The following is a 23,644-nucleotide window of genomic DNA, read 5'->3' on the forward strand; positions in this document are numbered from 1 at the left end:
TTTATAAGCTGATAGAACAGGGTTGTCAAATAGTCTTTATTAGAGAAGAAACAGGAAGATGGCTTGTTTTGCAGACAGAGGGTTATTGGGCAATTATGTTTTTTATAGAGCTGTTGTAGGACAAATCACGGGCCTGCTTTTGCCTTTGATGCTACAAGGCAGACTGCCCAATAAAGATCAGAACAACGGAGGGCAAAGGGGGTCAGGGACAGAGCCTTCCCTTGGGGTCCCGCTTCTGCCTCTTGCCTCAGAAACCAGACACCTCTTCCAGATGCACCGTAGCCACCCATCACAGGGCTTCGATGTGACATTCTGGCTGGACTAAGCAACAGCTAGAGTCACTGATCTATGTCCTAGGAAAACTGAGGAATGAGAGAGGGCCATGTGCAGCTTTTTGGAAATGTGTACTGCTGGGTGGTGACAGCACAGCTGTCTCCTAATTTCCAAAGTAAGGCATGTTGTTTGTGGTAAGGCACACAAAAGCCTTTCCTTCACACTCTTAGAAAACATCCACCAACAGCTTTGAGAACAGGATGAAACCTCCTCAGACAGGAAATGAAGGAAAACCTGTTAGCAAAATCTCTCCCCACTCCCAGTCACTTTCTCCCCGCTATTCCTGCATAAAGAGTATATATATGTTCCCTCATCTGTCAGGGCACAAATCACTCTAACAGTTTTAGGGGGATAGGAAGAACTTCCTGTGAACAGGTTATCCAGTAAGTGCCTAATGCTAGACATCTTGCACCTTCTGGGTGCATCTACACGAGATGCTTAACTGTACAATAGAATAGTTTACTGCACAGTGAGCATGTGCGCCTACACATGCACATGCTTACTGCATAATAAAACCCCCTAATCATGAGTAAATTTGAAACCTGCAAATGTAGGTAGCAAATTTACTTGCAAGTAATTACTGAGCAATAACACACGTGTAGATACAACCTGGGAGCAAATTTGCTCCCAGGTTAGCCCTGCCAGTAGGGGGCAGCCCCAGGCTTGCCCTAGGGCACTGGGCTGGAAGCCTCTCTTGCCCCAGGGCTGGGCTGCCTCTATGGCAGCCCCTACCCTCAGGTCTTTAAAAGCCTGCAGGCACTCAGAGCCCTGGGGCAGACCAGCAGGGAGGCTGAGGTGACTCCAGGCCCTGCACCTTCCCCTCCGGGCAGGCTACAGGCTAGCCTCACTAGCTTGCATGTACCCTGGCACCACTGCCAGCACCAAGACCCAGCTACAAGCAGCTTCTGGCTGCTGGAGCTAGCTTCACCTGCCTGCAGCCCACCCCCAACAGCCAACCCTGAGCCTCCAGGTGCTGTGGGGCATTGCCTTAGCTTCGTGGCTACGATTCCCATGTCATGCCCCTGCACTGGGCACTGCAAGCAGCTTCCCAGGCCCAGCAGCACAGGAACAGAAAGAGATTAGCAACCTTGTGATACTGGGGGGTGATGTGAAGGTGCAGCACCAGTTAAAGCATGGCAGGTACTCCAATGTTCATGTCTATGAAAGGCTGTCAGGCCAAGTGTCAGAGTGTGGGCACAACTGGTCAGTACAGCAATACTGCATAAAGGTAAAGGTCTTGCAGGCACAATGGGTTGCTGTCACAGACCACAACTGTTGGTCAGGGAGTGTCTGTAAGTCCATGACCTTTATGTGGCACATGATGGACATATTCACTCCCCAGGACCCAGGCCACACCCATGATGTATACAGCAGCACGGGTGGCCTGCCCAAGCTCCAGCCTTGGCCTGGCACCTGTGGTGACACTTCACCAGGCGAGAGCCCCTCAGGCATCCACAGCCCATCCTGATGAGCTCCCTGGCTATAGCCTCCACCAGAAGCTCATGGAGCCCAGGCCAGTGCCTGCCTCAATAGTTCCACAATCTCAGCTCCAGCCAGGAGGCGCAGCCCACCATGACACCACCAGCTGCCAACAGTGCCAGCTCCTCCCCGGGGGAGGGCCCTGGCTGGGCACCCACCCACCATGCCCCACCATCCAAGGGCAACACCATCACTGACAGCCACAACCATGTAGAGCTGATAGCCATGCCAGCCCCAGTCACATAGTAAGACCTGCACTGGGGGAAGGTCCCTCCCCACCCTAGTCCCCAGGCACAGGGATGGAGGGCTTGGTCAGTGGCCGCCTAGGCCTGCCTGGCTGACTTACCGTGGTCCCTAAGCACCTGCGTGTGCCCAACCCTGATCTGAGGCCTGGTACTGCACAGCCCCTGGTACAGAGCACCTTATCTCAGAAATGTCGCATAATCATACAAACAGCTTCTTTCTCATGGCTCTACAGGGCCTGCAGCTACATGCTGGGGAGACGCCACACTTGACAGGTAGGTTGCAGCCTCAGGGTCACTACCACTCACAGCCAGGGCCCTGTGGATATGCCAGCTCTGCCAGAGGAGGACCCTGGACAGGACCCTCCTCCTGGACTGCACTCCACAAAAGTGCAGGTCTGGCCCAGGCAGTGGTTAAACAGCAGGGGTCCAGGTGACAGGTGTAGGGCTGCATAATCCAGGGCAGAAGCAGGTCAGTGGAATTCCTGAAGAGGAGGGACAGGACTGCCATGGCACCCAACTCGTGGTTTGGCACCCCCAGCATGAAGTGCCCACTGTCTACCAAGCCCAGAAAGCCAGAGTCTTGGAAGATGTAGGCATTGTGGGCACTACCCACCCAGCCGGCACTCATGTGCATGAAGGCAACTTGGTGGTCCATGATGGCCTGGAGCACCATGAAATGAAAGCCTCTTCAGCTGTAATAGCAGCAGTCTCCAAAGGCAGGTGAAAGGGACGTGGGTCCTGTCCAAGGCTCCTAATGCACTGGGGGAATCCCAGGGCATGAAAACTTGCCACCACTACCAGCAGGTCATGCACGCAGAGCACCGTATGCCCCAGCACATCCTGGAGAGCACCAGACACCTCCAGGACAGCCTTCCCAGTGGTAGCCTTCCCAAAACAAACAGGTGGCTGATGTACTGCAAGCTGGCAAGCATGGTCAGCTTGAGCAGGGCAAGGGCCAGTTGGGTGTCCATGGGGAGAGACAGCAACATGCCAATGTCCTGCCACTCCAGGTGTGTTCTAGGAGGTCCCAGAAGGTGGCCTGGGTCATAAGGAAGGCCTCCAGCCATTGCTCATTGTCCCAGGTGTCCTGGCTGGTCTAGTGGGCTCAGAAGCAGTGCGGCTGGAGGCCCAGAAAGGCAACAGCAGCCCTACCAGTGGCATCCCAGAGGCCATCATTGGTGTGCTTGCTGGGGTCCAGCCAGGCAGACAGGGTAGATGTGGCAGGTGCACAGTGGTGGTCCTGGGATGGCATGCAGTGGCCTGGCAGGTGGCTGCTGCATGTGGGTGAGCCAGGAGGGGCAAGGCAGAAGTAGGCCAGACTGGGGTTGGCATGGCTGGCTAGGGAGCAGCAAGTGAGACTGGCTTTTGAAGAGCTGCCAGCTGCTGGAGCCCGGAGCTCCCCCAAAGCAGGGCCCTGGGAAGCAGGACCAGATTGGCAGGAAATATGCGCTCCCACTTCCCTGCACATGTAGACGCGTGCACAAGAGAGTTTACTCATGAGTAATATACTCATGAGTAAACTGGTGCCGCCTCAAATGCACAGGTAGACTTGCTTTCTATGAAGAAGCTGGGAACTGGCCACTGTTAAATCCAGTACTGAAACTCAGTAGGTCTTTCCCCATTTCATTTACCTACGAGCATTCATTTTTACATCAAAATACATGATGTTTATTTTCCTGATTTTCAAGGCTGTTAATACAGCATTATTCCCAGGCTGTGGCACCTTTGGGAAATGTGGTGTCTGGAGGTGGAAACAAAAAACATGGTTCCCCACTGGATCCTATCTTTCTCCCTGTTCAGTGTTCTATGCAGTAGGAAATTCTGAACTGTTACTGTTATCTATCTACCCATCTACTGATCTGCCACCCTTCCCAACAAAAGTGCAATGTCGCTTGCAGCAATAGAATGAAATAACTTATAAAACAAGAAAATAAACCAACTTAAAAAACAGGTAGAATATAAAAAATAAAATAAAGCAAAATTCTCTAAGCATACTGTTTCTCCTTCTGGAGACGTTGATGATATTAGACGGTAGAGCTTTCACATCATAATGTAGTGTGCAGCTTGATGTTGTGATGGCTGCTAATAGATACTCCTAGAGAATATCTTCCTTTCTGTCAGACAGGTATTAGAGCTCAGAAAGAAAGACTCATTGATGCTTATGGATTTTGTTTCAAAAGCACTATTCCATTTTGTTTCATCAAAACTCTGCTGCTGGCCCCAGGTGGCAGCACCTGGCTGCCTCCTGTCATCTGACAGGCAGATTAGGGGCCCGAACCCCAAGGAGGACTCTGGCACAGCCCCTGCAGCCCTCCCGGGGGTGCAGGTTGGCTCCTGGTCTGCACGCAGGATTACAGGAGGTAGGTGCTGCCACCTGGGACCAGCGGCAGCACCGATCTTCCTGGTGCCGGTCCCAGCTGACAGCACCCACCTCCTCTCATCTGGTAGACAGATCAGGAGCTCGTCCGCACCCCCAGGAGAGCTGAGGGGGCTGTGCTGGAGTCCTCCCAGGGCTGCCGGCCCCTGATCTGTCTGGCAGATGGCAGACTGGCTCTTGGCACAGCCCACACCCAGTGCCGGGAAGATCATTGCTGCCTCTGGCCCCAAGCAACAGCAACTGGCTGCCTCCTGTCATCCAGTAGGCAGATTGGGGGCCCACACCCCCAGTAGGACTCTGACACAGCCCCCACAACCCTCCTGGGGGTGCCAGCAGACCCCCAGTATGCCAGCTGGATGACAGAAGGCTGGTTCTGCTACCTGGGACCGGCAGCAGTCAGGGCCTTCCCTAGGGGGGGCAACTGCCCCAGGCCCATGCGGGTGACTGCCCTTGGCTCCGTGCTTTGGGGGGCCCCACAGAGCCACCACTGCTGGCTTTGCATCAAGCTGCTCCCTCCCCTCCCCACTGATGGCGGCACTGGTGCTGGCTTCTTCACATCCAGGGTGCACAGGATCAGGGTGGGAGCAGGTCCCTGCACAAACTGATTTGCACCCTCCTTGGGTCAGCTCTGGCAGCAGCCTGATTGGATGTGAAGAAGCCACCATGCGCCCTGGTTGCAGAAAAGCCATCACCACCAATGACTATGATGGCAGTAGCAAGGGGAGGTAGTGAGTGGCCAGACGTGAAGCTGGCAGTGGCAGCAGTGCAGTCTCCATGGCCACTCTGCTCAGCTCTGCAGGGGCCCCCCCCCAAGCACAGGACCTGGCGTGGTCTCCCTGATTCACCCCCAAAGAATGGCCCTGGCTGCCACCGGCCCCAGGGGGCAGAACTAGCCTCCTGTCATCCCAGGAGGGCTGCAGAGGCCATGCCAGAGTCCTCCTGGGGGTGCAGGCCCTCTATCTGATTGCCAGATGACAGGAGGCCGCCAGGTGCTGCTGCCTGGGGCACCCAGCACCAGTCTGTCATCTGGCAGGCAGATCAGGGGCCTGCTGCCCCAGGAGGACTCTGGCACAGGCAACAGCTAGTCAAAACCACCAAGCACCATGTTGGGGACATCTTTAAGACTTCAAGAAATTCTAAATGCATGTACCCTGACCCCCTCCCTCCAGCTACAGCCTCTGCCCCCAAGTTACATTTGACTCTGTAATTCACCTGCCTTCAGAAACCTGCAGAATTTCATCTATGACAGCTCTACAGACAAATGGGGCAGATCAGAGACTTTCATCTGCGTGATGAACTGCCAGCCTGTCAGAACGGCAGAGAATCTGTACTGTGCTGAGACACGTAAGAGCTGCCGCGGGGGGTGAGGGCAAAAGGATGCTGGTCTGTGTTCTGACCTTGGGAAGCTTTCAGGAGAGCTCTTTGCTGTACATGATAACTGAGAGTGCATAAGAATATGTGTAATGGTATGCAAGAGAGACTGTATGACATAAGAAATTGGAGTGAGGTTGTGCATGTGTGTAAGTTCAGTTTTCACGTAGACCTGTGTGATGAGAGACATGTGAATATTTAAAATTGTTAATTAAGCAACTATATTCAGGGGGCCTCTGAGGCAAGAGACTCTGTCTGTGAGGAGAGGCACATGTGTCTGATTAGGGGCATCATTAAAAGGCCATAACTCTACCCACAGTTCTTATGCAGTACAATTGACATTATGCGGTATTTCTCTAAATTTGGAATAGAAAGTGCCTATAGAGCTTCAAATTCCAAGGTGTGATGCCAGTTGGTAAACGCTGATGTTCTGATGGTACTACTGTACAAGAGAACTGAGTATTTGAGAGAGAAGTTTTTTGTGTTGTTGATAGTATTGGATGGGAGACTCACTTTACTCTTTAAATGGAAATAACTTCAAGGAATCTTTAAACTTCTTGTAAACTGGATGAAGAGGAAGACGTCCTACTGCCAGTAGGTGCATCATTTTAAAGTACAATATAAGACCAAAGGTTTTGCTCTGTCATTGCATCATTGTATTTTTATGACAGTTTATTGTAGTCTTTGGTATTCCAATGACCCCATCTCATCCCTGTAAGAGTCTGTTGCTACTTTTAGATGCTGTCTGGCTGGCTGGCTGGCTGCGGGGGGGAGACTGGCAGCGCAGGGTGCTAGCAGAGGGGGACAGAGGGGATGGCAGGGCAAGCTCCCCGCTCTCCCCTGCATCCCTTGCTCCTAAGAGGTGGCATAGGGTGGTGGATGGCCGCACTCTGTCCCTGCCCCACCCCCATCATTCTTGATGGGCAGTTGGCTAGTACACACACACACACACAGAGCCGACTTGTCCAGTAGAAGTCGAGAACTGATATCTTACCACATACTTCAGTTCAAAATAAAGCTGTTAAACTACAGCAGTTGGAGATAGGTAGTGAAGGACTTAAAGTCTTGTTTTAAGGCTAAGTACAGACCATGAAAAAGCCTGAGGCTGAATCGATTCAATCTTCTCAGGTTAACCTAAGCTGTGTAGCTTGAACCAATAAGCAAGTGAACAGATATTCACTTTTGATTCTGGAAATGCAGCCACATGCCTGCAGTGTGCAAGGTTGGAAGCCAGGGGGTGCTAGAGCATGCCTCCCTGCTCTGCTAGAGTAGATAGCTTGAATCTGGAGGGGATCTGGGGCAGAAGTTCAATAAATTGATTTAACCTAAATCAGTTAATTCTGATACTACATCCATCCAGGCTTCTTTTAAACCAGTTTTGGTCATCTTGAAAGCAGTTTATGTGCACTGAATTTCTGTTGTCTTACAGGTTTCAACCAGTTTCCAATTACTTATACCAGTTTATGTGTAATTTCTGCACCTAACCTAATAGTATTTAGGACCTAGTGGGATTTTCAGTAGTACTTGCCATTCTGGTTTCCTGTCTGCATCCACTGGCACTCAAATGTCTTTAAAAATCTGGTCTAACTAGATGTTGCTAACTCGATTTGATTGGACACTCCCTAGGCATTATTTTGCCTTCAGTACTTTGTTCTGCTGTTTGATAATTAGGCTACTGTAAAACTGTAGGATGTGTTTGTAGTAAATTATGAGATGAGCAATAGGTTTGTTAATATTAAAGTGTTGTGACCTTGGTCACCAAAAGCCTAGAATTAATGTTCTAAAACTAGCCATCATTATTGCATATGGCTCTAACAGCTTACTCGGCACTTTTCAAGTTTGAAGACAAGGTCACTGTTCAAATGGCTTACAATCTAAATGGAATAAAATAAACCATCAGCTTTACTGAACACATCCATTTAGATGGATTATAGAACACCTGTTAAAAGGAAAGCCCATTGAAACATGGACTCTTGAGTATTGTTCTGTATATCACTGTGCAAAAAGTACTTTGTGAATATTTAATATAAGTTCTCAATGTCCTGTCCCAACAGCATTTGGTCTTATGTTCCAAAGACCTCGTCTCAGATAAAAGGAGGCTTGTGCCAGAATATTATACTTGCAGTTGCCCATTTTTTCTGCCAAGAAGATAGCATTGGGTTTATGATTCTATAGATCCTACACTATGAATATTGCATTGAATAACTCCTTGAGAGTTACAGAACGCCTCGAGTTCAAAAGTGTTTTGATGACTCTTCGTTAGCCTTATTTCAAAATGCATAAATACACTGATTTCACTGAAAAGGTGGTAACCGTGATTAGCTATGTTACCTCAGGCTGTTGGCTAGAGCCAACTATCCTAGTGGTTGAATTGAGGTTAAGTAGCAGCCAATAGCCTGAAAAGCCAATAGAAGGGATAAGAGCAGGGAGCAGATTCAAGTTACTGGGCTGAGATTCAGTGCTGAAGGTCTACAACCAGGATTTTGGTCTACAACTAGGACACCAAGGGAGAGGGACAGCAACAAACCAAAGTCATGAGATGATGCCATGTGCGCAAGTCATGGACTGCTTGCACAGACATTTAGAGTGTTGTGCAGGAGAGTTCAGTGGCTGGGAAGTTCCTTGAATGTAGAGCCATGGCCATTGGGGAGGTCACCTGGGTTATCAGGAGCTAATTAAAATTCATATGGGCCCAGTAGCTCTTTATACCCTGAAAAAGGGACCAAATCCTCATAAGTGTCAGTATGTGTGTGAACAATGAGGACCTGCTCAGTTGCCATATCATCTCTGCAAGAATTGTCTAGATAATGGGTAAGAAAAAAAAGTCTTTATGATGAAAGAAAGCCCACCAGCCATTCTAGATCATGTCCCTTAGAAATCCCACCTGCCCTAGCCCAGGAACTATTCAAAGTTTTTACTGGGAGGGTATTTTTATGCAGATACCAATTAGTATCTGTCAATCTGTTTTTCTGTACTGCTGGTGATATGCGCTACATACCACTATGAACCTTGTGGATAACGCTGAGTTTCAAACCTTATTTTGAGAAAGACTCAGGAGCCTGTCTATCTAGATTAGGTTGAAGATAATAAGAAGTGGCCATACTTATAGTTTAAATTTACTGGGGGGTGGTATTTTAATTAAGATCAAACAGAATACAAAAGAGAAATGCAACAGCTTGCTTCCAATATATGACAGATTCCTAAAAATTTAAAGTGCAATGCAATACATCTTTATGCCTCAAGTATGTTTCAATGCATGCTACAGAAATGCCTCATGGGTAGGAACAATTCACAGGAAACAAAAGTGTAAACAGTTAAATAGCTCTTTATGTGCCAGTAAAGATTCTGACAAATTTTGGTTTCAAGGCTGAATTAGGGCTCAGTTTCAAGTTTTAAAAATTGTTAAACTAGGCCAGGGCTATTTTGGAGAGATTTTCCTACCAAATGGTGATGATAATGGGCTATTTGAAATGGAAATAGTGATAATCTTTCTGCCTGTTGAGACCAAATAGAGTTAGACTCTTCCAGATTTAATCCAACTCAGAACCAGAATCCATTTGAACTCACTCAAATCCAAATGCCATGCACTACTCAAAATTCCAGAGAGGGATTTTATTTAATTTTCCATTTTAAACTTTTTTGATTCAGAAAATATGTGCATGATAACAGGAAAAATTGAAAGTGCTTTGAGAGTAGAGCTGAAATTTTAAAAATTAGAGATAAAGAGAGTGAGACTTCATTCAAGCAAAAGAGGTAGTTACTACAGCTATATCCATTTTCTATTGTGATCCAGACAGAAAGTTATAGTTAGCCATGTTAGTATAAAGTGGGATAGATTTGCATGGTATAGACTAACCAAAGTAGGTATATATAGCAAAGCGTTTGTAATCTGAAGCTCACTTCTTCAGATGCTGTGAAAGGACGCACACAAATTTGAGTACAAAAAAAAAAAAAGAGCGAACATAGACTACAAAAGACAAGACATGATGCAGACTCCAAAGCATGACGTTCTATTCTGAACTTCTGAAGGAGAGCAAAGCTGAGCTGGCTTGGACCTGAAGTAGTCATGCAATCAGGTTGGATGCAAGGGTAGTGACTTTGCTTTTGTAAAGTACAACGGGGAGGCTTGCTTTCTCTCTGTCTTCTGTTCTCCCTTAACAGAAGCTTTTGAGAGATTGCACTATTTAGGTAACTTGCTGGAGGTCAGAACAATGCCTGGGGGAAGCAGGGGGACAGTGGGGTGCCCTCCTCTTGGAGAAAGTCTCATGTCTAACTAGGTGGTGCTTCCCCAGTGCTGGAACTCAATTCATCGCCGGGGAAGCCAGGAATTCCCTTCCTAACCTACCTGTGTTAGCCAGCTAGAATTGTTCTTTTTATTCCTTTCCCCACTATCCATTTAAATGCTTTCTTACTGTCTTATGGCACACTACTTAGCTGCTGCTTCGAGGCATTTGACTGTACCTCTGCGCACACAGGAATTTCACAAATAAGTTGCTTCATAGCCTGAGAATGCAGGGTTTCTTGGTCCAGTAGTGAATGTAAAAGAAAATGGAGAGGGATCTTTGAGATAAGAGTTTAGTAGAAGGGAATTACTGTGACCAATAAAAAGGCAGAAATAGAGGAAAACGGTATGCATGCTTGCTGCAGCTGCTCCTTTTTGTATCTTTTATGCTTTATGTTTCTTGGTAGACGTATCAGACAAATTCAGAGGAAAATATAAAGTGGAGGAGTCTTCAGAGGAGAGTATAACTCATATCTTCCAGGCACCTCCAAGTAATCTGTATGAACTGAAAATGGGAAGGCAGATTCTTCAATGTGTTTTTGCCCCTTGGCGTAACACCAAATTGTGAAAAGGCTTCGAAAACTAGTGGAAATGGCTCCAAAATAAGATGATTCTCCATATAGCGCTGGGCTGTCAGAACAGTGCTATGCCAACCTCGCTTGTCATGGTTACAAGATGGGTTGTTGCGGACTGTAGAACAGCCTCTGGCAGGTTGTTGCATCTGATTGTAAATTCGAATAGCCTGAGGACTGGACAGACAACACAGGAGGCAATATGTGGACCCTGCGTTGTGGACCCTTCCACTGCATTTTTGCCAGTGTGATCTTGATCAAAATAGAAAATCCCTACCTCCCTTAGACTTATCCTCTTCACAATGGACCCATCTACATGTGACACCACATCTACATGTGACTGTCACCATAACAATGCAGTATGACGATATAGCATCTATGGGGGTCTACACGTGACCAGCAGCTACTTTGCTGTAGAGACACACTCCCCCATTATGTGCCACTATGGCAAAGTAGCTGCTAAAAATAACTGTGAGTAGTGTGTACAGCGCAGTATGGACTGTTACTGCACTTTTAACAGGAAGTACTAAATCACAGCACATTAACAACGTTGCCATAGCCACACATGTAGACATGCCCAATGTGTTGCCACCTCCATAATGCAGTCCAGTAACTCCAAAGATGTTTAAATGTGTATCACTCACTTGTTATGGGGCCATACAATAAAGAACTGACACCTGCTTACCCTTCCCTGCTTACTCCTATCCTTTCTGGCCCTGGGGACATGTAAATGACAACAGGTGAGACTCCATTCCTCTTTGGGGACCAAATTGAGTTGATTTACAAAGGTGGGGGATCAGTTATATTCACCCACCCCTAAAACAAGCAGTGTCAAGCTGGTATAACTTACCCACAGAAAAAGGCTGCAAGCTTAGTCACTCCACTCTGAATTCCCTTTGCCACTCCATGAATGGCTTTTCTGTGAACCACACTTAGTGCTTGTTCTGTTTTGATTGCAGTCACAACACAATCAGCGGTATCCTTTATTCAAGCCACACTGACAGACACTTAAGCAGATCCACCTATTTGTTTTCTTCCATCACCTCTATCTTTCCACCTATCATGCTTCAGTATGCATTGCACTTACTCCTGTGTGCCCTATTCTGTTACCATTAGGTATTTGCTCTCCCCTGCGCCCCTCTTCCTCCTCCCTACACCGAAGGCCCTGAGGTCTGCTCCCCCCTTTCTTCTGAAAGTGTCATTATTGGCTACAAGAGCGAATAAGGAGAGAAGAGCACTGGGACAAATCAAAACTCATTTACAGGATGTGAAAGAATTAAAAGGGAAAAGGTTGCAGGACTCATCAGTTAAGTGGACCCTGTTCTCGTCTCTCAAAAAAATGGTAACAAAACTGCTCCCCTTCTTCTGTACAGGGGTTAGGGCTTTTCATGCCACCTGAGCAGATGGGGACTGAAACCCTGATTCACTTTCTCAAGGTTGAGTTCAGGACTGCCTGTCTGTACCTGCTCCTGTTGCCTCTGATGCATGAAAGGCTTTCCCTGCAATCCTCCCTGAACTTCTTCCCTGTCCTGTCTCTCATGGACTTTCTTTTATCAGAGCAGGTATCTCAGCAGGCCACTGTGATTTACTGTCCAAATAGTGCTGTTACTTGTCAGAGATTGCGATCGAAAAGACTTATTTTGCAGCTAATAAGAGTCTTTCTTTACTTCCCTCTCTGTTCTTTCTTCTTTTTTTTTTTTCTTCCCTTCTTCAAATATTGTTTTATGAGCCCAGCACTTACTGTCTCCCTGACAGAGAAGTTATGCCTCAGGGGATAGTTTTCTCACCTCCAAGCCAGAGGGTTGCTGCTTTGATGCTTAGTTTGAAACGATTGGAACAGCTCCACATTGGGTGTCTACCTTTCCCTCCCCTCCTCCAGGCAATGTACCATGAGGAGGAAGGGTCCTGCATTGCTGAAATTGGTATCTCACTGACTTATCCAGTTGAGACAAAAGGAAGGGAGGTTCTCATTGCTCTTAACTGAGCCGAGCTTCCAAGCAATGAATATTTTGACCTGGGAACCTTCTGTTCTTCTAGAACAATCAAAACCTAGCAAAATTAAATGGATGACAGGTTTCTAAAAGAAGCAAACACAGTACCATTATATTTGGATTTGTTTTAGGCACAATGTAAAATCTGCTAGAACGGGGTGTATCAAAACAAACAGAAATTTCAAGTATGAAATAGCAGACAGTCACAAATCCTTCCTTCAGGGTAAAACACTCATGGCTGTAGTAATGACTCTCAGGGTTTTTTACTGATGCAAAATTTAAATCCTAATCTGGACTGAAGGCAAAGCACTGTCAGTTCAGGATATATGAGTTGGGCCTTTATTTCAGCCTCGTGGCAGGGACGGGGGAAACAAGTTTGGTTCTGGGTGTCTGTCCGGACGCATCTGAGACTGTTTTGTGGGAACAAGGTTTTAGGTAGCTTTAAAAAAAGTCAACCAGTATGCCAGTCCTGTAACAACAGGAGTTGCAGCACCACTTTGCCTCTAATAGTTTCTAGTCAGCACAGGGCTCTAATGTCTTGTCTTTATTACAGAGTTAACTCCAGTGTTGCCCCCATCTTGACTTCCATTCATACACATAAACCATTAACTCTGGCAGGGTGGTATGTGCTAATCTGAGATGAATGGCTCACTCCGCATCTGTTGTATTCACTGGCCTCTCTAGCTAAAGTGAGGTTACCCAGGGAGTGATAATCTGAGAAGGGAAGAGCCACTGTAGGCACATTTACCATTTTTTGACACTGATGCAACTGTCCTGTGCATATTGCTTATCTGTCGTCTTAAAGGGTTAGCTCTCTGCATTTAGTATCTCATGCTGTTTTGGGAAATGTTTTAGATGTCTGTTTTTGTGTATACAGAACAAACAAGACAGACAAGGGTGGGAAGTACCCTTATGATCAGTATTGGTAGGGATACATTAGGAGATGATAATCTGCAATTCACATCTGTTAAAGGTTGAGGAATGAGAGCCCTCATGGAAATGGGAAAATGTCACAAGGCACAGTTGGTATGGTGATCTCAAAAGTAATTAGTGTTCACCAGAGACTGGTGTAGTCCTAAAAAATAAGAAGCCTTATTCTCCATCGAGTCTCTAGCCTGCAGCCTAAACAGCTACCTACCTGCTCTGTACTGTATTATTTACTGCATTAATAAAGGTGGTGATGTCTTTGTCACATTCTCAAAGAAGTGAGGGAGAGAAGGGGGGAGGAGGAAGGGAGGTCCCACCATTCAATCTATTATTACTTTACTTTTATGATTTTACTCTTACCACCGTGACCTTACCTTGTGTCCTTGCTTAAAAATTCACTGATGAAATTACACCTCTATCTAGCCCACAGGTTCCCTGCCTCAAAGCTTACAGGCCAGTGGCCTGGTGCAGAAGGTCACTGAGAGTAAGTGAGTTCCAAGTGCTCACCATCAGGTGCAAATAATATGGGATGGACACATTCAGCAGGTGATGACTTAAGCACAAAGCAATGGAGATGTCTAAACTATCTTTAATTTCTGTTTAGATAGAATTTATTCCTTTTCCTACTTATAAACAGGGCGTGCACATGCCTCCTGCATTATCTTTATAAGGTTGCAATATGTATTTTAGATGATCTTCACTCTTCTCAGATGCTTATTATCTTGGCATATACCTTAATGGTGACTTTTACAGCCTATGATTTTGTCATGTTAGAACCTATTTTAAAATATCTATTTAAAGAACCTGTTCTTAGCATTGGTGACATTGCTCTTTGGGAGGACCGCTTATTAATCATAGTTCACGTAAAAAGTTGTCTCTTTTGATTGTCTCTTGTGATAATATTTCCCCCACAAAGGACAAAAAGGTAATGGTCTTTCAAATGTAGTTAAGCAGATATATCTTCCATACCATCTCAAGATGGGATATTGTAAAACATCAAAAATGAAACAGACTGGGGGGGAACATTTGAAGAGGAACTCTTCCTCCCCGCCTCCAAAAAACAAAAAAAAACAAAGGGTGCAGCACTGAGTTGTCTTAAAGTAATTTGGTGGGTACAGCATGGTTACTAAATATGACAACACTGCTTCCAACAACATAGGTAGGGATGTAGTGATTCTGGCCAAGTTTCAGCATTTACATTGTTTCTTCTAATACCACCTTGAGTTTTGAATGGATACAGGATTCTTCTTTGCCTCCCATCCCATCCTAAAAAATTGCATAATGCTACTCTGCATTCAGCCAGGGAGCCTCTGCATTGGTCAGGAAATTTGGCAGCAGGGGAGTGCTGGCAGTATATACTGTCATGACTCCTCTGCTGCCACATACCCAAGACCTGAGCAGCTGGTTGGAGCCAGGCCATGCCTCCTTTCCCCGCCATAGCCAGATAAGGGCTGGGCCATGCCCCCTTCCCTCAAGGCAGCCAGGTTGGGGCCAGGCCATGCCTCTTCTTCCTGCACAGCCAGATCAGGGCTGGGCCCACACCCCTTTCCTCCAAGTGCCTGGGTTGAGGATGGGATGACCCCCCTCTCCACACAGCTGGATGGGGCTCTGGAGCACCTGAGGCACCCAAAGCAGTCTGCAGCGGGACTGGATACTGCCCATCTGGCTCAATGGGGAAAAAAGGTTGAGGACCAATGTTCTGATCTGTGACATTAAGCAACTGTTAAATTCCATGCAACAGCGCGGGGTCCTAGGGGTGGCCGTGATCTCCCCTAGCGCCCCCTACCGTGCCAAGTCAGTGTTAAAGCACCCTCATATCTCACCCGCCACATCTTTGATTTCAACTATGTATAAGGGAGGCTGCCTTTTGTCCCCTTGGACACGGTGCTCTGATGTATCTCGGTCCCTGTGCTATTTCGGGTGACTCAGTGCACCCCAGCCTTATGGAGGCTCCAACCACCCCTGTACCATGCCCCAAGCCTCACAGATGTGCCAGATGTTGTTGGGTTGATTTCACTCTCCGTGCCCCACTGGCGCTCTCTGGCTCGTCTCGCAGCCTGCACCCCACCAGTGCCCTCTGGCTCGTCCCCTTTTTCTCTGGGGCTTCTCACGCTGCCCCCTCTCTGGGGCTACCGCCACCTTGGGGCTTAGGTGGCCATAGCCGTGCCTGGCCCCAAGTCTCCTCCTCAGGGTCTCAAACCCCCTACAGGGCTCAGGCAGCCTCAGCCCTACCTTGCCTCCATTTCTTAGCTCCCCTTTCAGGGCTGGGGTCAGTGCAACCCCGAATGCTGCGCCCTCTCTGGTGCCAGGGTCCCCATGCTACCGTGGAGCCCCTATGAGGCCTCCTCCAAACCCTAATAGCCTCACCCAATCCTCCACTGTTACCCCAACAACAACACAAGCCCCTGGGCTATAATATAAAACTAAACCACTTGGCTAACCTCCTTTGAGTCACCCTCTGCGGATGCGCCATCCTTCATTAGTACAAGCAACTGTTTGCAGTCAGGCCTTTCTCTTTTGCTTAGTCAAGCAGTCCTCCTCTCTAGCTGCCTCCAGCCTGTGCTTTATAGAAGTCAGCCCTGCCCCTTCCGGTCAGCTGACTCACCCGGTGTGGGCCCTTAGCCCTCCTGGTTGCTCCTAGCAACCAGCACCTGAGCCAATACTCCTGCTTTTCAAGTAGCAGGCACCTTAGTGCCCAGCTACGTTCCACCTTAGAAGTGGCTGCATTGAAATGGGTGTGTCAGAGCCGCTCCTTACACTGTGAAAGAGTTCATCGTTCATTGGGAAGGAATTATTCTGTGAGTAAACTCTACTGTGCTAGCTTTTGGAGCGAGAGACTGAAATTCGAACCTAGTTTTTCCCTAGAGCAAACATAAAACACTGGCAGTAAGCAGGAGCTCAACATTAATCTGAGCAGGTGCTTGGATTAATTATACCCCTTCAAAAGGCCATCCACTTTTTATATGTATAGAAATATATATGTATTTGCAAAAGAAAAAACAGATTTCTTCTCGGCCTTTTGGCAAAGATGAAGCAAGCCAGGGGGTATCTGAACCTGAAGGTCTGAGGCTTCCATGGAGGATGCCTGCCCAGATGTGAGGAGTACCCAAAGCCCTGGACCGGTGGGTCTGGGGAAAGGATACTTGCCTGGTGATGGAGGCACACGGACTTGCCAATTGTGTTCTGCTCAAATTATGGAACTTGACTATTGGGGTTTGCCCAGTTGAATTTGGAACTGATTTGGCCTTGATAAAGATTTTTAAAAACATATTTTCTACTATATATAAGTAGGTACAAAAGTGCTGCTTAAAATGTCCTTATGGAGTACCTATGTTAAAACTTGCATCAGTTTTTAAAAAAGTAAAATGCATCACTTCTAGATGATCTATGTCTATGGGTATGTTCATTTCAAAGTCAGTGTTTTGGGGAGAGCAGGGTCTGACAGTACAGGTTGTGGGAGCAAGGGGCTGCAAGACTAAGAAGTTGAGAGGGCGTGGGGGTCACCTGATACCCTCGTCCCCGCCGATTTATTTTCCCTGCTGTAGCAGGAGAGAAACAAATTCCAGGCAGACCTCCAATAATCAGATTCTATACCTGGAAAATGACAACAAATTTATATATTTTCCATCTATAAAATCTAATTATTGGAGAGATGTCTTATACTCAGGCTCATCTTATATTTGACTAAATATGGTAAGTGTTATTGCCAGCAAGTGCACATGCAGATCCGAATAATACATGTGCATGAAAGGAACTCACTAACTTTTTCACATAATGACTTTAAGCTGGTGGTACACAAGAGTAGGGCTCAAGGAAGATGGAAATGATTGGGATTTGAGCAAGTTACAGTTCAAAGAAGGGAAGACAGTTCTTGGAGTGGTGCATGAAGAAAGGGAACTTTGATTAGACTTAAAGCATCATCAAACAGGGTTAACCTTGCCTGATGCAGTGTCACTAACCCATAGTGTTGGGAGGAACAGAAGAAGCATGTTGCTGTGACCCAGAAAGTGAGAATTGTTGCTTTGCATTTCTGGTATTGATTGATGCAGCCTGGGACAAGCTTTCTACCCTTTGAGGAAAATAGCGTAGCCAGGAGGATGGCTTATATTGGAGAAAAGAATTATACTATATGAAAACCTGTCAAGGATATTCCAGTACATGGATCTAGGCTGGATCCTTTAGACCTGTATTATTCAACCTCACTACTCTGTGTGTGTGTCTTAAATACAGTAATTATGTCTTAGAAATTTTAGAATTGAAAGTTAATTCCTCCATGCTTTGTCACTAATTGTTGTCCTCAGTTATGCAAGAACTACAGCAGAACATACCTGTATAATACTTTCCCACCAGAGGGAGATTACTTGATATAATGTCCCTGCTTTATTGATGTGGTGTTCAGGCATGAAGATGGTAAAAGAAGTGTGGGTTTCAATTGTGATCACCCCCACACTTTGTAACTGTGGAAAATAGAACAAAAGGGACATGATCCTCCATGTAGCATATAATGGATGCGCCAAAGGAAAATAAAGTAAAATGAAAAGTCTTTCTAGTCCTGACCATGTGTATTGGAGAGGAGTTTTTTTTCTCCCGCCCTTTAATCTTGCTCTTGGAAAAGTCTTATGGACTTAATGGAGTCCTGAGTCTCGTCAACTACTTTGGGGGTTTGTCAAACAAGGACTGATTTGACTTTGTGAAACCTGTCTCTGTATAATTAAAACAAGGTCTCTTGCTATCCCTTTCCCTCTGGAACATTTTTCTAGCAAAGAGAAAACTTGTTATATATTAGGGATACCCTTAGCTGGTATAACTAAAACCTGGAGGTTCCTGGTTAGAGGGTTTTGACCCTCTGCTCAGGGTCAGAGAGATCACCACATTTGGGATTAGGAAATAATTTTGTCCCCATTGTCAGATTGGTTCAGATTGTGGAGTTTTTTCCTCTTATCTGTAGCAGTGGGCATGACACTTTCTTGGATCTGTTGAGAATATTTTAACAGCCCTTGAAGCAATGGGACACTGGCGGCCTTCATCTTCCTGCTTTACCTGTGGCAGATTAGGTGCTTTTGGTGTCTTTGTTCAATGTGTCTTCTAGTTGTGTGACAGGGTTGATTGTGTAGTTTTAGAAGCAGGTTAGACAGAGACTTGTATGTGATGGTTTGGATAAGGATAATCTTGCCTTGAGCAAGGGGTTGGATTTGACCTCTGGGGCTGTCTAGATGAGTATGGACATTTGGTTCCTCAGGGGCAAGTAGCAGTGCCACATTTTGTGCCGCAGCTACACATCCCCAGGAAATGCCCTTGCCATGCATGCTTTGATGGATCGCAAGGTACCTTTGGGGGCAGTAAGGGAGGCTGGGGCCAGCACTGTACTGGCCCCAGCAGCTGGACCTGGGATCCTAGGAGCCTCCTGGGTCTGCAACAGCAGCAATCCTGACGGGTAGAGCCTGGCTGGCAGCTGTAATGCGGCTCCGGATGGCCCAGCTCCGCTTTTCAGGGTTGTGCGCTGCCTGTGCGTGAGCTACTCCATTCTTTTTCTGCGGGTTTTTTTTTAACCCCTGGATCCCACAGGGAAAGAGAAACGGAGCAGCGCACACACAGGTAGCATGCCTTCGCCGTGCAGCGAGCACCTGATTGTGTAGTATATGGTGCTGCAGACCTGTTTGCAGTGCCACATACCGCATGGTCGCACTCATTTGGACGTGCTCCGGAGGTCCCTTCCAGCCCTAATTTTCTATGAGTCTGTGATTATGTGTGTCTATGCCCAAGGTTTTCAAACTTAGGTGCTTAAACTTGGGCACCAAATGTGGGCTTGGGTGGTTCAATTTTAAGAGAAACCGAGCTCCAAGCAGCTGCTGTTTAATATGAGAATAACTATAATTAATCAGCAGTATTTCCACAGTATTGTTTTTGGTATTCAGATAGTTGTCCCTTATAAGCAAACAAGAACATTGATTGTGTGTAATTGTGAGATTTGTGTATGGCAGAAGAGGGAAAGCAAAATGACATTTGAAAATTCAGTATTTAGCAACACTTGCTACCTGGTGTAATCCTGTCCCAAGAGTGGGAAATCCTGTTAGCTTGGACGCTATTTTGCACTAACTGCTGAATTTTTAATGAGACTACTGCTCTCTATGGGTCCTGTTATCAGAGGCTTATAACATCAGCTAACCTAGCTAAGAAGGACCATCACAAGCTTAACTGGGCTTTTCCAGCATACTGGTAAATAAATACAAGCTCCGTAATAGGCTAAACATCACTCTGAGGGAAATCACTCTTACTGAACACTACAGTCAGAAGTCACAGTTTCTTCTTCCTCTATTGGAAAGTCACTTTGCCACAGGGCCCCTAGAAAAAGCTGACTGTGTGGAAGTCTTTTCAACCTTGACTCAGTAGGTGTCTCTGAGCCCACACGGCGAATGGCAATTTGAGAACTCACAATGGCAAAAGCCACTCTCAGGCACCAGTAGCATACAGCATGCAGAGACCCTGCCCCTTCCTCTTCTACTTTATACCCTGTGTGTTTCTGTGTGTGACATTTCAGAAGGAAAAAACCCCAGGTAGAGCTAAAAGTAGCCCAAATAGGTGCTCTGGCTCATTTACTACTGTGCCCCTTTTATCTCAATTTAAACTGTCTGTCCTTATTCGCCAGCTGCAGATCAGACACCCAGATTATTGCAGACCATGGTGTACAGAGTACAGCAGCAACTTGGAGTCCTATTAAAAGATTTTTTTTTTTAAACAACCTTGGAGGACTTTATTTTTTCTGCATCATTCACATTCATCACCTGCCCCCTGTGAAGTTAAGGAGGGATTTCCCATTTTTCTCTTCTCTGAATTAGGCTTCTTTGGAGGGTAACAAAGTGGTCTGTGCAGAAGTAGAATTTTACCACCATGCTGCCTCCAAAACCAGTTGCCCTAGAGCCAGAGCTGGAAGCCCTCCAAGTGGTTTTGTGAGGAATAATTAGTTAATGTTTATAGTACGAGAGGCAAGGATTTCTTAGGGGGCTTTTATTGGACCAACTGCATAGCTGGGATGGAGTTAGACAAGCTTTCAAACTTTAAGGCATTTATTTTGAAGGGGGTGGGCCTAATAGAGAGCTCAGGCAGGCAGGGGCAGCTCTTACCTTTGAAGTATTGCCTGTTCAAACCAGGTCTGAATGTGGTCCATAGAATGCCAGGTGAGAGTTAATTATTATATGATGAGTAACTGTACTTTTACATCAGGAATTTTGGTTCTGAGAGAGAGCTGCTTGTGTGGCCTTCAGAGCAGTCAACAGAGATGTGCCACTTCTCACCATTTACTAATTCTGAGAAGCGTTTGAGACTTGAATTTTTTAATTAGCAGTGGCATCTCTCCGCCAGCTGCTGGTGGGCGCCATATTGCCGCCAAGTCCCTTGCTTCAGGACACTGATAGCAGAGAAGGGGGAGAGACCCGTGTGTAAAAGGCTGCAAGCCTGTTTTCTTGCTTTTAATTATGGTTTAACAGTTAGAAGACCTGTACTGTCTAGGCGCTGGGGCTATTTAATGTTTTCAGGATCCTAATCATTGAATCAGAACCTCAGCATTTCTGTTTGTTCTGCAGCTTTCATGTTGCCAGTGTCAAAATGATGTTGTTCATCAGGCAAATGGCTCCTGGCACAGGCAGCAAAAGCCCCTGAGACGCCAGCTGCAATTAGGTGCTTCTGTTGTGAAGTTCATTGCATGGCTTTGTACATGGTAAGAACAACTATTCTCACTTTGATCCTTCAGATCACTGAACTGAGTAACACAAGTATCTCTTCTTTCACTTTTTTTTTTGTTCCTTTTGAAAAATTTTGTTTTTGGGACAACACCCTATCCAAAAAATGGAAGCAACAAAGCCAGCAATGCGACTTACTGTGTGGCTCTAAACAATGCACAACTCTCCTGTACACCAGTTCTGTGTACATTCGTTTGTGGGGAACCGAAGCAGAAGTGAAGTGAAGGTGTGGTCCGTGGAAAGTTGCTGCAGACTTGCCGGGTTTGCTGTCTCTGCTTATCAGCCATACCCCTGGACTTTAAGGGACATACCTATTCTTACTCCTTTTAATCCTGCAGGGTCCAGGGAGAATGAGCTGAACCCTGCTCCTTGTTGCATAGACTTGCACTTACAGTACTGCAGAGAAGGCACAAAAATGTCAGTTCTTTTCCTCAGAGCTGACATGCTGAAGAGACTCCCCAAACCATTAGCATGTAGGAACTTGGACATACAGTCTTGAGGCTTACTCAGTCGGTTGTATTTTCCCCCTGCACAAGTAGAAGGGGATTTTTTTTTTTTTTTTTTACAGAGAAAGGAGATTTAGATGGTGCTGATTTGCCCCTTTCAAGGATAAGGGAGAGAGGGAAGGCTCTAGCAATAAAATCCATTAAATATCTTTTGTGCCTCCTTGTCGTGAACTTCTAAGAAGAGGAACTGAGAGAATCGGTACTGAGAAGAGCTCTGTAATTGTAGCTCCTGAGCACCGTATATAGAAAATTGCCAAGGCAACCAATCATTTCATGGCAAGGGTAGAGGTAGTTTAGTCAAGATGAGGTTGTTACAAACCCCTGTTGTGCGTAATCATAGAGTAACCAACATTTTTAAAAGGCTCTTGTGTAAAACAGGAGAGGGGGAAAGGAATGAAAGAAATTAATTTCCTCTTATTTTTCTGCTTGCTTGCTGATTGAGGTACTAGAACAAATTGTATGTGTGCCCTGCACCTGGGGACACTGGGGCCTGGCAGGGAAAGGCTAGCTTCTTGACTAGCAGATGCAATGCAGATCCTATGACAGGCATGACAAGGGGCCAGTTTATCTCGAAAAGAGATAATATGCTTTGCAATGTGTTTTCAAACAGAGAGTGATGGATGTCAAAAGTGCTCTCTCCTGACTCACAGGCTTTTTTAGTCTTGGACACCTCTGCTGCTACAAATTGTGCTGTTGGGGAGACTCTTGAAGTCAATGGGGTCATTTTGCCTGAGTAAGATCTCCTCATGAGTATGGGTTTTGTGGGATCAGGACCTTAAAATGAATGAGGGGCTCGTTACTCACCTTAACCACACGTGCAATGGAGGCTGAGTTTTGGGGCTACAGCAGTGTGAATAAAAATAGGGCTGAGACTTGTTTTTAGATGCTGTATGACTTTGTGCATCTGATCCGTGTCTGGTTCCACCCGCTTCCATTTCCAGAATTAAGCTACGTGCAGAAAGTGGAATTGCTAAACAACCTGCACCCACCCACCTGCCTGGAGCTCTGAACAGAGGTCAAAAAGGCCTTCTGTTTCTAGTGGTCCTTTTGCTGTCCTCCCTACAAGTGACAAAAAAAAATTCTCTAGTACAATCCCTCCTCCACGTATGTGAATTGCAGGTCACTGGCATCAGAGGTAAGAGTCATACATCTGACCTCCCTGCTAAGGGGCAGTGAGAACATTGCTGGCACCAGCCACTGCTTCCAAAGGAAGCAGGAGGATTTTGGTGAAACTAAATATCAACAACTTCTCCAAAAGTGGGATTTTTTTCCCCGCTTGGCATATCTGATCACCACAATGTACTCTCCATTGTGTGAGCGATGGAAATCTGCTGGTGACCCTATGTTATGTCCTCTTTCATGATGACCATGATGCTCCCTCTATTTAAACAATGTCTCAGAGTGTTCTAGCTGCTTTATAGGTTAGATAAATATAAGATGAGGGGGTTTTTCCCCAGTCAGCATGGGGGGTGGGGAAGCTCCTAATCTTACATTTGCATACAAGGAAACCTCTTTAAATACACTGCTGCCAAAGCAGCATGTGCACAGTAATGGAAACCAGCTACAAAGTTAATTAAATGCAGCCAGCACTGAGCATGGTTATGAAACATATGGCCTAAATTGGGCAAACATACTGATGGTGGGAGGAAGAAGTTGGGGAGGCAGAGAGCATAGGAGCCACCACACTCTTCCCCCACCCCCCAATTTATTTTCCATGCTGTAGCGGTGGACGAAGGAGAGATTCAAGGCAAACTTCCAATAACTTGATCCTATACCTGGAAAATTTTAACAAATTATAAATTTTCCATATATAGAATCTAATTAT

The sequence above is a fragment of the Crocodylus siamensis genome, chromosome 9, assembly GCF_052110815.1.
Source record: "Crocodylus siamensis isolate JL-2025a chromosome 9, ASM5211081v1, whole genome shotgun sequence".
Classification (NCBI taxonomy): Eukaryota; Metazoa; Chordata; order Crocodylia; family Crocodylidae; genus Crocodylus; species Crocodylus siamensis.